The sequence below is a fragment of the Giraffa tippelskirchi genome, chromosome 4 (assembly GCF_054371585.1).
Source record: "Giraffa tippelskirchi isolate mGirTip1 chromosome 4, T2T-mGirTip1v1.2.pri, whole genome shotgun sequence".
Lineage (NCBI taxonomy): Eukaryota > Metazoa > Chordata > Mammalia > Artiodactyla > Giraffidae > Giraffa > Giraffa tippelskirchi.
The window spans coordinates 66,485,360-66,500,091 of record NC_137278.1 but is presented as its reverse complement, the minus strand read 5'-3'; the positions used below and the strand labels follow the sequence as shown (position 1 = coordinate 66,500,091).

Here is a 14,732-nt window from a genome sequence, read left to right as displayed (position 1 = left end):
CTAGGGTCTTTCTTCTAGGTTCTTCTGTCTGATCTAGGAATTAAACTGACATGAGACAGATAAAGAGAAAAAAATCAAACAAGAGTTTAATAACATGTATATAGTGATCAATGCAAAGAAACAGAAGAAAACAATAGAATGGAAAAGACTAGAGATCTCTTCAAGAAAATTAGAGATACCAAGGAAACATATCATGCAAAGATGGGCACAATAAAGGACAGAAATGGTATAAACCTAATGGAAGTAGAAGATATTAAGAACAGATGGCAAGAATACACAGAGGAACTATACAAAAAAGATCTTCATGACACAGATAACCATAATGGTGTGATCCCTCACGTAAAGCCAGACATTCTGGAGTTCAAAGTCAAGTGGGCCTTAGGAAGCATCACTATGAACAAAGCTAGTGGAAGTGATGGAATTCCAGTTGAGCTATTTCTAATCCTAAAAGATAATGCTGTGAAAGTGCTGTACTCAATATGCCAGCAAATTTGGAAAACTCAGCAGTGGCCTCAGGACTGGAAAAGGTCAGTTTTCACTCCTGTCCCAAAGAAAGGCAATGCTAAAGAATGCTCAAACTACCACACAATTGCACTCATCTCACACGCTAGCAAAGTAATGCTCAAAATTCTCCAAGCCAGGCTTCAACAGTACGTGAACCATGAAATTCCAGATGTTGAAGCTGGATTTAGAAAAGGCAGAGGAACCAGAAATCAAACTGCCAACGTCTGTTGGATCATCAAAAAAGCAAGAGAATTCCAGAAAAACATCTACTTCTGCTTTATTGATTATGCCAAAGCCTTTGACTGTGTAGATCACAAGAAACTATGGAAAATTCTTAAGGAGATGGGAATGCCAGACCACCTTACCTGCCTCCTGAGAAATCTGTATGCAGGTCAAGAAGCAACCGTTAGTTCCAGACATGGAACAGCAGACTGGTTCCAAATTGGGAAAGGAGTACGTCAAGGCTGTATATTGTCACCCTGCTTATTTAACTTAGATGCAGAGTCCATCATGCGAAATGACGGGGAGGATGAAGCGCAAGCCTGAATCAAGATTGCCGGGAGAAATATCAATAACCTCAGATAAAGCAGATGACACCACCCTTATGGCAGAAAACAAAGAACTAAAGAGCCCCTTGATGAAAGTGAAAGAGGAGAGTGAAAAAGCTGGCTTAAAATTCAACATTTAAAAAACGAAGATCATGGACAATAGATGGGGAAACAATGGAAACAGTGACAGACTTTATGTTTTTGGCCTCCAAAATCACTGCAGATGTTGACAGCAGCCATGAAATTAAAAGACGCTTGCTCCTTGGAAGAAAAGCTATGAGAAACATATTCAGCATATTAAAAAGCTGAGACATTACTTTGCTGACAAAGGTCTGTCTAGTCAGAGCTATGGTTTTTCCAGTGGTCATGTATGGATGTGAGAGTTGGACTATAAAGAAAGCTGAGCACTGAAAAATTGATGCTTTTGAACTGTGGTATTGGAGAAGACTCTTGGGAGTCCCTTGGACTGCAAGGAGATCAAACCAGTCAATCCTAAAGGAAATCAATCCTGAATGTTCTTTGGAAGGACTGATGCTGAAGCTGAAACTCCAATAATTTTGCCACCTGATGCGAAGAACTGACTTCTCCTTGGAAAAGACCCTGATGCTGGGAAAGATTGAAGGCAGGAGAAGTGGACGACAGAGGATGAGATGGTTGGATGCCACCAGCGACGTGATGGACATGAGTTTGAGCAAGCTCTGTGAGCTGGTGATAGACAGGAAGCTGGTGATAGACAGGGAAGCCTGCAGTCTAAGGGGTCACAAAGAGCTGGACATGACTGAGTGAACTGAACTGAACTGAATACATGGGAGAGTCATAGGAAAATTGAGTAGTTTACAAAAATGGCTGAAAACCTCCCCTTAACTACCATCTTCAGCTAAAGACTAAAGAGGATATTGGGGGTAGTGGTTTGAGAGTTGAAGGGAAGGAAGGCAATTGACATAGAGATGAAAAAGCAAGTGTTTGCTAAATAAACGTTTGCCAGGCCCTGCAGAGACAATGGGACACAGTGTGTGCTCAGTCGTGTCCGGGACACAGAGAGGAATTCTAACAGACTTTGCTGGGTTCTTTCTTGTCTACACACCTAGGTCATGGTGTAATGATCGCTTCCTTCCTGGAACAGGTCCTCTGTCTACATTCTTTATACAGCCAGGAGGAAGATCAAAGGTTCTTCTCGAGTCTTTGAGCCTTGATTGCTTTCAGCTAGGAATAACCCCATGCCAAAGAGACATTTTGGGGTGACAAATTTTGTTCCCCTGCAGGTCCCTCCCAGCAGAATACTTCAGAAGAGTTGTGCCCTACAAAGATTTTCCCCCAATCCCTCATTTTCATAATTTCATTTTCCTAACCTCCCTTCCAGATTCCTGTAGAAACAAAAGCTTCTCTCACTCTCTTCCCTAGACGCACTTTCCAGGATTCAAATGCACATGTTCAAATGAGTATATCAAGGTGACAAACCTGAACTTCACTATGTTCTTCCTTCCTAGGAGGGGACTGAAGAATGTTCTCCATAACATCCTGCATAAATCCCTCAGCAACAACCAGGCATTCCTCCATAGGGAAGCAAACCGGATACCTAAAATAGGCCAAGAAAGTATTAGACCATTTGACCAAGAAGACACTTGGCATCACAAAGCCATTAGCTTTAATTTGTTGTTTAGTCACTAAGTTGTGCCCAACTCTTTGTGACCCCGTGGACTGCAGCACACCATCCTGTCTTTCATGGTCTCCTGGAGTTTGCTCAAATTCATGTCCATTGATTCAGTGATGACATCCAACCATCCCAACCTCTATCTCTCCCTTCTCCTCCTGCCCTCAATCTTTACCATCATCAGGGTCTTTTCCAATGAGTCGGCTCTTTGCATTAGGTGACCAAAATATTGAATCTTCAGCTTTAGCATCAATCCTTCCAATAAATATTCAGAGTTTATTTCCTTTAAGATTGACTGGTTTGATCTCTTTGCTGTCCAAGGGACTTGCAAGAGTCTTCTCCCTCACCACAATTCAAAAGCATAAATTCTTGGGCACTCAAACTGAATTTCAATTTTAATAAGCTAGTAAATCATGTTCCTTGAATTTGGAAACTATGTACATTTTTAATGGACATTGTCCTCTCTCAGAAGGAGCTATATCTAGTTTTTTGCCATAATTATGGGATACATTAACTAATCATGATTTCTTATACAAGTGGTAAGAGTATAAAATTTTAATAGGCAAGGAGGGGAGAAACAAAATGGAGACCAGTCTTCTAAATTTAACATAAATGGGACAATAAACAGTCGTGAGGGAATTTTGATGATACAATAACTTTTATTAGCTTGATATGCTGACTGAGAAAAGAAATAGCATGCATTTTTTAAAAGTGACTTTTAAGGAAGAATAATTTGTTTGCATAAAATATGATTACTTACCCTCATAAATGTTTATTTGAATTTATTACACTATAACCAAAGCCAACTGCCTCAGCCACAGCAGGGAAACCCAATTCTGACTTGCAAAACAAACCAAAGGTGTTACTGGGAGCTCATCAGCATTTCATGCTGACTCAGAGAAATTTCAGCAGTTAAGATTCTGCTGCTTTCCCAGGATAAGAGGCTCTAATGAGGCTGAAACCTTTAGAAACAGGGGGAAAAAAAAAACAACTCAGACTGGGGCCCATCCCTCCCCCAAAGAACAATACCCAGAAGAGGCAGGTCAGCACCTTTCTCAGGTTCACCTGAGTTTCCAACCTGCCATTCCTACTAGAATCTGTCAACCAGCAACCTGAAGCCAGTCCAGCAACAGATGCCATTCTTATAGGTTAGCATTTAAACAAGTTCAGAAGAATTTAGAGCAAAGGTTACAAGCACTATGCCCTCCAACTCATGAGTCTCCACTATTCTGCTCTTCTTGGGCTCCTACCCTCCATCATTTACCTACCCAACTGCATGGGCTTGGGACCTCTAACCCACACACCTGCCTTTCAAGAACTCATGAAATACTACTCTCTTTCTATCACCAAGCTGAACACCGGAAGCCCTTTAAGGACATAGGCTCACAATGTCTCCGTCTAGAAGGAGAGAGTGCAAAAAGGACTTTGACAGCAGCTTTTATAATAATTATCTCACTGAAGCTGCCCAAGGAACCACAGCAAGTCAGAGGGAGCCCTGAGACTTAGTATCCCCATTTCCTAGTGCCCAGGCCTTTCAAAGGTCCTAAAGTTACCTCTACTTCTAATCAATTGGATGTTCAATAAGCATTTATTGATGAAGGATGCAAGGAATGTCATGGAGGAAATGCAGAAGGACAAGCAAGGTGCTAAGGGTCAGAACAGAACATCTTGAAATCATGTGATCGTGCAAAAAGTAAAATTATTTTTATTATGGTTACTGTCCATAATTGGATAACTTCTTTACTTGGTGTCATCAAGGAAAATCTCTTCAATACTATGATTTTTGTTTTTAAATAAACATGAAAGCATGACTTCTGATGTCACCTTGCTATTTCTACTGTTTAACCTTGTCTCCAGAAAACAATACAAAAGAGGGACAGGAAAAGAGATGGAAATAAAAAGTAGAAATATTGAACCTCTCAACGTGCCAAGCCCTGGGCTTGGTGAGTATGTGTCATGGGATCCTCACTGCTCTTCATTGTAGAAATCTGGAAAGAGGACTCACAGAGGATCCTGACCAAGGTCACAGAGCAAGTAACAGCGTAACTAGCCCATACTTGATCTTTTAGAGCTGCTAGCCAATTACCATTACAAGTTTCTGCTTCATTTTTTCAGATTATACTGCATGACTCAGGCTTTGGTTTTTAAGGCTGAAATAAAAACACAACATATTTACTGTGACATTTTCATTTACATGGGCAATTTCCATTTCCTTTTCACATACCTAGTTAAGGCCTTAGTGGTCCACAGTTCACTGAGTAACCACAATTTTCAATCTGATTCCCAAAGCTGTGACTTTAGAATGCAGTTGCAGAAGACAGAAGGGGCAGGTGTCAGTATTAATGCCACTGCATTGAGACAATTACGGGAAATGTAGCCTGAAGGAGGATTTTTCTGAACTCTACTGATGACAGTTTTAGTGCTGTTATTACCTTTGGCTATAGAGGAGCCCGATGTTAGTGAACAATTTCAGCTCCTCTAACGGAGACCCCTTTCCCCAGACCTCTTTCCATTGAGAGGACTACCAAATAGCTTAAATATAAGGGCTGATAACTGTATTCCTAGACACCATGTTATGACTGTGTCCACCATAGGAAGCTGATGCTGTCTTTTAAAAAAATCATCACGAAGGTATCCTCACAGCATGAAATCTGAGAAAGAGCTGAACACCTCACACAGTGTCAAGAGGAGAGTTTACCAAAAAATTGCAAATATTTTATTGCCACATTACTTCCCAAAGCTCCCTTGTTGTCCAGACTTTTCCAGCCTTTAAACCACAGGTAGCTCTAGTGAGGCTTGAGACAGATGGCAATGTAGAGCTCCTGGCAACCGAGATAAATGTGCGTAATATCCAGCACCCACCTTGCAGCTTCAGAGGCTCACAACATCCCAGCTCCTTCCCGAGGCCGCAGGAAGGGTTGCTTGCTAAAAAATCATTTTCTGGTTAACAAGAAATCTATGCAACATTTCATGCCCGATGTTTCAGAAGCCCCCTCTGAGGGATCCACAGTCTGCATTTTAATTTAGGTCTACATGTTTCGGTTTTTAATAGAATGAACTGTGCATAACAACACACTTCACGATATGAAATGAAAAGCCCTTGATACAGTTCATCTACTGGAAGGTTTTAACTCTAAATCCAGAACAAATAAAAGCAAAATAAACACAGCAGGAATCCAGTTTTCCTCTGCCAAGATTTGGTAACTAGTTTGGGCATGAAATGAGGAAAGATTTGGGGCACAGAGGAAGTCAGGAAAGCAGTAAAGCACATGAATGTTCATGATCTGCTAAGAAATTCTTAATCTCATCTCTAGTCAATGACCTTTTATTGAGCATCATAGTGTTAGACATTGTCCTGAATCCCTCTTGGTCATTTTGCCACATTTGCTGGTAATCAATCCTTTTGCAATCAGCTCAGATTTCAAATAACCTTTGAGAAGCTTTTTACTGTTGTAGCATGTAAATGGAGATTTCAGATCCATTTGAAAGCCCAGCAGGAAGGTTAATCTAGAGATAGTAAACATTTTCCCTTTTTTTGCATTCAAATCCATGAGATTGTATACAATTCCAGGAACTTGTTGGGGACACAAATTTTCTAACAAAAGCTCTGTCCAGGAGCTGGTAGTGGTCTTCAGGAACCTGTACTCCAACGTCTGACTGAAGAGGAGTAAGATCAGAAGTGTTTAGCCGATCTGCCCACAATTCCACAGTGGCCAGAGGAGACTCCTCCAAATATGTCTTCAAAAGGCATGCTATGTTTGGCAACTGATTCTCAGTGTCTGCCCTATACAGTGTGTTAAAAAGCAGAGACATCACTTTGCTGACCAAGGTCATACAGTCAAAGCTATGGTTTTTCCAGTAGACATGTACAGATGTGATAGATGGACCATAAAGAAAGCTGAGCACTGAAGAATTGATGCTTTTGAACTGGGGTGTTGGAGAAGACTCTTGAGAGTCCCTTGGACTGCAAAGAGATCAAACCAGTCAAGCCTAAAGGAAATCAATCCAAATATTCATTGGAAGGACTGATGCTGAAGCTGAAGCTCCAATACTTTAGCCACCTGATGCAAAGAGCTGATTCACTGGAAAAGACCCTGAAGGTAGGAAAGATTGAAGGCAATGGGGGGGGGGGGGGAGTCTACAGAGGATAAGATTGTTGGATGGCATCACCAACTCAATAGACAAGAGTTTGCACAAACTCAGGAAGACAGTGAAGGACAAGAAAGCCTGGCATGCTGCCGTTCACAGGGTTGCAGAGAGTTGGCACAGCTTAGTAACTGAACAACAACAACAATAAATATTTTTAAGGCGTCCTTGGTGGCTCAGATGGTAAAGAACCTGCCTGCAACACAGGAGGCCTGGGTTCAATCCTTGGGTTGGGAAGATTCCCCGGAGAAGGGAATGGCTACCCACTTCAGTATTCTTGCCTCTAGTATTCCATGGACAGAGGAGTCTTAAGTTCCTCACGAAAGTAAATACAATGCTAGGTAAATAATGAGTATTTAATAAATATTTGTCCTTGAAAAGACTGACAGTAAGAACAGGGATTGTAGAAAGTTAATTCTTCACACTTGTAAAAAAACAAAAAACAACAAACAACTAAACCTTTGAAATTCTAATCTGCTTCATCAATAGGTTGGCCAGGGTGAATCTCTATCTCATCTTAAAACTTCATATACAAAAGACCTGACCTGAAACCATGCAGGCTTCTTCTCTATTGTAACAAAGAAAAAAACAAACAAACCTCTATTTCATTATTCATAGCACATTACCATCCAAAGACTTTGAGCATAACTTGGCATAAGTTCATTTTTCACACACTCGGGACCTCAATGTCTATTCCTCCTTAATGAAATATCTATCGAAAATATTGCAGGATTTGCTTGAAAGAGAAAAAGAAATACATATCAGGTTACAAAAAATAAGAGCTGGAAATAACTGCTTAAGGTACAAACACAGGTAGGATATACCTAAATTCCGCTAAGCTGGTTGATGAAAATCTAGCAGTTATGTCATAATAAGAATGAAGAAAGTTTATACTCTAAAGAAATGCCCTACGAGCATACCAAGCAAACTGTGGGTGTAAAGTTCCTAAGAGTTTACACACCATCTGCCTTGATATTAAAAAATGCAGTTCTAGACATAAAGGGAAGCATAACAAATTAAAGAAACTTCTAAACTGGAATGTCCTGAAATTCAAGCTCTAAATGTTCCTCTAAATGGGAGCTGACAAGGTGAAGACTTTTTCTGAACAAACACATATTGCAAGAGCATTAGTGAAGCAGTCACACATATATCAGTCTGTGTCCTTTCTCAGGAAGAGGTAATTTTTGAGTATTCTGGAGACAGAATACAGATGCCTACATTGATCCATACCAAACCAAGAAAGTATTTTCTCTGAGGGAAAATCTGCAATTCTTAACCACCATCGACCACAGACAAATGATTGAAACACACTGTTACTGCTTTACACCAACCATGTTGAGGTTCTGTCACCTCTAGTGGAACTTCTGAGGAACACCTAAGAAAGTGGCCTTCTAGACTCTGATGCTGGGAAAGAATGAAGGCAGGAGGAGAAGGGGACAACAGATGATGAGATGGTTGGATGGCATCACCAACTCAATGGAGATGAGTTTGAGCAAGCTCTGGGAGATGGTGAAGGACAGGTAAGCCTGGCATGCTGCAGTCCATGGGGTTGCAGAGAGTCGGATACAACTTAGCAACTGAACAACAACAACAAATTATCAAGTGCTCACTGGCAAGTCATCCTTAGGAGGTGATAAAATAGAAAGCATGGAAATACCTTCAGACTAGCTCCAAGAGAAGTCACCAAAGCCTACCCAAACCTTTCCAGTTGCTTTCTAAACTGCTCAAAAAATTATTCCTTTTACTAATGAAGTAATTTGTGTGTGTCAGTTACTCAGTCATGTCCAACTTTTTGTGACCCCGTGGACTGTAGCCCACCAGGCTCCTCTGTCCATGGAATTCTCCAGGTAAGAAAACTAGCGTGGGTTGCCATTCCCTTCTTCAAGGGCTCTTCCCGACCCAGGGATAGAACCTGGGTCTCCTGCACTGCAGGCAGATACTTTACCATCTGAGCCACAAAGGAAGCTCAAAATCATTTAGTCACTTTATTTAATAGACATTTACACAGTCCTTTTAGATACTTTCACTATCCCTATTGTGTAAATAAGGATACTGGGCACAGAGAGACTAAGTAACTTGCCTAAGGTCACACAGCTCATAAATGATTTGAATGCATATTGTTCAAGCTCTTAAGTATACACTGCTCTGCATAAGTGTGAAAGACCAATAACCCTCTTTGGTCATGATCATCACCTACTTAACTCGGTGGTTAGGATTCAATGTATGAACTTGGAAAGGGCATAAATATTCAGCTCATAATGGTCATAGATTCACAAGTGCAGATTTTCGTCACATTTAAGCTATGAAGGAAAGAAGAAAAACTGGTCTTAGAAGCATGGGAGAGAGGGGACTCCCAGCAGCCAATAGTGTGGACCCACTTGATGAGCATCCAGGGACCAGTGAAGCACTTGCTCAATCCAACGTGAATGCTAATCCACCTGATGTGTTATCTCTTTTCTGGAAATATATGCACTGGAACATATCAACAGAGCTAACAACATGAACTATCTGAGCCATATTAAGTCCCTTAGTCCTGCTTCCATAGTTGACAAGCGGCCTTCTGATAATCTTGTGTCTCATGCACATAATATGTCTCCAGGGAAAGCATACCTGTCAGGTCAACCAGGAATTTCTGGTCCCAAGGCAATTGCATTTGTCATAGTAAATTATTAAGCTGGTATCCAGACTTTATATGTCAGCCTGTTGAGAGTTTTCATGAAAAGAATCTCCCATCAGCCCAATCAACTCAGGAATACCAACAAGATCTCTGAATTTTGGAGCCCAGAGAGCCAGACTCTGATTCCTCCAAGTATATGCCATCTTGTGGAATCTCCGAGTGACCAATAATCTAGTTGTGCAGCACCCTGGATGGATGATCCTGACAACATAAGTGACACACTTTGTGGCTGAGCAATAGGATCACACTTAAAGAACAAGTGAAGCATAAAGGAAAAAGAACAAACTTTGGAGTTAGACAAACTTGTGATTAAATCTCAGCCCTACAACTTACTAGCTTTGTTGTTTAACCTCTGACTGTCAATTTTCTCACTTGTAAAGCAGAAGAAATACCTTTATTAAAAAATCAGTGGTTCTGAAAGTATAGACCCTGGATACCTTAGTCTGCTCAGGCTGCTATAAAAGACTACTACTATAGACTGGGTGTCTTATAAACAACAGCAATTTATTTCTCACAGTTCTGGAGGCTGGGAAGTCTAAGATCAAGGCACTGGTAAATTTGGTGTCCTAGTTCACAGACAGCTGTGTTTCACACACAGATCTTTCTGCTGTGTTTTCACAAGGCAAAAGAGACAAGGTAACTCTCTTAGGCCTCTTTTATTAGGGCTAATCCCACTCATGAGGACACAGCTCTCATGACCTAATCATCTCTCAAAGGCCCCCTTCCTAGTACCATCATGGTGAGGATTAGGATTTTAACATACAAATATTAGGTGTACATTCAAATTCTTAAAAGATGGGAATACCAGAACACCTTACCTGTCTCCTGAGAAACCTGTAAGTGGGTCAAGAAGCAACAGTTAGAACCAGACATGGAACAGCAGACTGGCTCAAAACTGGGAAGGAGGACGACAAGGCTGTATATTGTCACCCTGCTCATTTTACTTATATGCAGAGTACATCATGAGAAGTGTTGGGCTGGATGAATCATAAGCTGGAATCAAGGTTGCTGGGAAAAATACCAACAACCTCAGATATGCAGGTGATACCACCCTAATGGCAGAAAGTGAACAGGAACTAAAGAGCCTCTTGATGAAAGTGAAAGAGGAGAGTGAAAAAGCTGGCTTAAAATTAAACATTCAAAAACTAAGATCATGGCATCCAGTTCCATCACTTCATGGCAAATGGATGGGGAAACAATGGACACAGTGACAGATTTTATTTTCTTGGGCTCCAAAAATCACTGCAGATGGTGAGTGCAGCCATGAAATTAAAAGACGCTTGCTCCTTGGAAGAAAAGCTATTGCAAACCTAGACAGCATATTAAAAAGCAGAGACATCACTTTGCCGACAAAGGTCCATATAGTCAAAGCTGTGGTTTTTCCAGTAGTCATATAGAGATGTGAGAGTTGTACTATAAAGAAGGCTGAGTGCCAAAGAATTGATGCTTTTGAACAGAGGTGGTGTTGGAGAAGACTCTTGAGAGTCCGTTGGACTGCAAGGAGATCAAATCAGTCAATCCTAAAGGAAATCAACCCTGAATATTCATTGGAAGGACTGATGCTGAAGCTTCAGCTTCAATATTTTGGCCATCTGATGCAAAGCACGACTCATTGGTAAAGACCCTGATGTTGGGAAAGATTAAGGACAGGAAGAGACAGGGGTAACAGAGGATGAGATGGTTGGATGGCATCACCAACTCAATGGATGTGAATTTGAGCAAACTTTAGGAGATAATAAAGGGAAGCCTGGCATGCTGCAGCACGCTACAAAGAGTAGGGTCACAAACAGTCAGACACAACTTAGTGACTGAACAACAACATAGCACTGGACAGGCAGCACCAACATTTTAAAGAATTTATTACAAATGCAAATTCTTAAACCATACAATAACCCTTCTAAACTGGAAGTTCTGAAGATTGAGCTCAGCAACCTGTATTTTAAGATGCCTTCCAGAGTATTCTGATGCTCACTAAAGATTGAGAAATATTGATAGGTTGTTGTGAAGATAATAAATTACATATATAATGTGTCTGGTATAGCACCCAGCACAAAAGCAGATACCCAAGACACTTTTGGGCTTCCCTAATAGCTCAGTCGGTAAAGAACCCGCCCACAATGCAGGAGAACCTGGTTCAATTCCTGGGTCAGGAAGATCCACTGGAGAAGGGATAGGCTACCCACTCTAGTATTCTTGGGCTTCCTTTTTTCACTTTCACTTTCATCACCACAAAAAATCTGAAGAATGAAGGAGTCTCCCAAGATCTCCTCACCTAGTAACAATTAAGAAATTTGCTGTTTTAGACATATAGTCAAATTCTTGTAATTGTTCAGTTTTGATGGATTTTCCTTCTTTACTCAGCAACACAGATACTTTTTCACAAGCTGTACAGCATTCAAATTTCAATGGTTGCCCAGAATTTCATCAGGTGGACATGCCATAAATTAGTTGTTTCCTTGGTTTTGACTAATTATGCTGCTTCTAATTTTTCAAGAGACATCTTTGGCATATGATGTATTCCTTTCCTTTGGAACATTTCAAACTCCTAAATGGAAGAATATCATGTCCCAGAGAATGAATCTGTGTAAGTGTTCTTATAAATGGCCTAGAAACAAAGTATTATGCCAGTGTTTTCATTGGACTATCCCCAACTAGAAATGATATCAGTTGGCATTTTATTAAGCAGAAAAATAATTAGTACTGTTAGAAATATTTTTAAATTACTACCAAGTTTGAATATTTATGTTTACTAAAATGTTATATGACATATAATTTGTTATTTGAATAACTCACAGAAATTCACAATTATTCTTCTCTGTAAATCTACACAAATGGGTGACCTTTTTAAATCTGAAAAACTGTAATTCTGATTTGGTTAAAAACTGATGGATTTCTGTATCCTTTTATGTGAGAGAATATGTAAATAAATAAAATGGAAGATAGATTCCTTTCATAGACTGTGTTTAAATATTTAGAAACCTGGTGAATTTTACTGTTGATAAATAATTCTAAATCTTGCCTTGCATTAAATTGATATATACAATATATGAGCAAAATCGAAAACAATATAACATTATTATCAGTAAAGACAATTATGTATTATGAATAAAAATAAAAATACGACATTTAACTGCTGTGTAATTAAACACATAAGGAATTGAGATATTCAAATCTGCTTCTGAATTACTATGTTGAGAATACATATAAGCTGAAAGATTAGAATTGTTTTGTTACTGCTGTTAACACCACCACAGTAGGAAATATACTATGTTTGGGGATGTGGTTTGGTAGAATATAATGGGATAAATGCTTATTCCTAATTGCTGTTTTGCTAAGATCCTAGAATTGTACATAAGATTGAAAGCAGGAGGAGAAGGGGACAACAGAGGATGAGATGGTTGGATGGCATCACCGACTCTATGGACATGAGTTTGAGTAACCTCCGGCAGTCAGTGATGGACAGGGAAGCCTGGAGTGCTGCAGTCCATGGGGTCGCAAAGAGTCGGACACGACTGAGCGGTTGAACTGAGCTGAGAATTGTAAATCTTGTTTATCCTTATGAAAAGTAGGAATATTGAATTTTTCATTTTTATTAAAATTAGAAATTCAATTTTCAGGCCAAGAACTATAAACTTCAGTTCCAAACTAATACATTACAGAAAATATGAAAACATAAGAAAATAAAAAGATCTATTATGAACTCCAATAAGAAATCTAGAGAAGGTTTCTAGAAACAAAATAAATTTACTAAAAACTCTTTACAAGAAAATATTTATGAATTATCAACTTAAGAAAGAACATATAAGACCTTTAAAGAGAATATTTTAAGATTCTAATTATAAGTTATATAAGATATGACTTATGTGTGGAATCTTAAAAAAAAAAGGGGGTACTAATGAACTTATTTATAAAACAGAAGTAGAGTCACAGATGTAGAAAACAAATTTACGGTTACCAGGGGATAAGGCGGGCAGCGTTAAATTGGAAGATTGGGACTAACATATACACACTACTATACATAAAATAGATAACTAATAAGGACCTATTGTTAGCACAGGGAACTCTACTCAATACTTTGTAATGGCCTAGATGGGGAAAGAATGTTAAAAAAAAAGAGAAAGAGAGAGGATATATGTATAAATGATTCATCTAGCTGTACACCTGAAACTAACACAAGATTATAAATCAACTATACTTCAATAAAAACATTTTTTAGAAGACATGAATAAATTGAGGAGCTCAACCATGTTCATGGATGTGATAGCAACATGCTAAAGATGCCAGTTTTCTCCAAATTAACTTCCAGACTTAGTATAATCCCAAACAAAACTTGGCTTGAGGAACTTGATAAATTTACTACAAACACTTATAGCAAAATAAAAGAACATAGACAGCTAAGTTAACTTTGAAAAAGAAGAGCAAAAAGGTAGTACTTACTCTACCAGATATTAATGCATTTCACAAAACCTTAGTATTAAAAATAATATGGTGCTCACCGAGAAATATATAAACTGAATAGAGCTCAGAGATACACATACACATGCATACATATAACACACACACACACACTCACAGAGAGACATTTGATTTGTGATAAAGATGGGTACCACAAAGCACAGATTTAGTAGATGCTGTTGTGTAGACCTCTCACCACCTCAATTGTTACACCCTGTCAAAACCACCATAATCCTTCACCTTGATTCCCATAAAAACCTCCCCTCTGGTCTTCCTTTTTCCTTAGATACTCTTCAGTCTATTTAACAGTGATCCTGTTAGAACATAACCAAATCATGCTTGTGCTTTTCTCTTTTTTTCCAGCTTTACTGGGATAAAATTTGACATATAATATTGTATAGTTTTAAGGAGTATAAGGTTGATTCAATATACTTATATATTGCAAAATGATTAGCCTCATAGTGTTCATGCTTGTGTTTTTAAAATATGAACAACTTACATGAAGACACAAAAGACTTTCTGGTCCAATCAGATTAGGCATACAATGAAGAGAAGTGTTAGTCATTGGGTCATGTCCAACTCTTTGTGACTTCATGGACTGTAGCTCACCAGGCTGCTTTGTCCATGGAGTTCTCCAGGCAAGAATACTGGAGTGGGTTGCCATGCCCTTTTCCAGGGGATCTTCCCAACCCAGGAACTGAACCTGAGTCTCCCACATTGCAGGCAGAATATAATAGCTAATAATTATTGC

At 39.3% G+C, this 14,732-nt stretch overlaps 1 long non-coding RNA gene across 1 annotated transcript in view; it reads right to left on the bottom strand.

Moving 5' to 3' along the window:
- The window catches only part of LOC145545350 (uncharacterized), a 439,405-nt gene extending 424,879 nt beyond the window's left edge, over nucleotides 1–14,526 (bottom strand). Inside the window, exons 1-2 of the long non-coding RNA XR_014082017.1 lie at nucleotides 14,481–14,526; nucleotides 2,511–2,628 (exon numbers count right to left, since the gene is read on the bottom strand). This is a non-coding gene — a long non-coding RNA (uncharacterized LOC145545350). The remainder of the gene's footprint in view (nucleotides 1–2,510; nucleotides 2,629–14,480) is intronic.
- Between the last annotated feature and the right edge of the window lie 206 nt (nucleotides 14,527–14,732).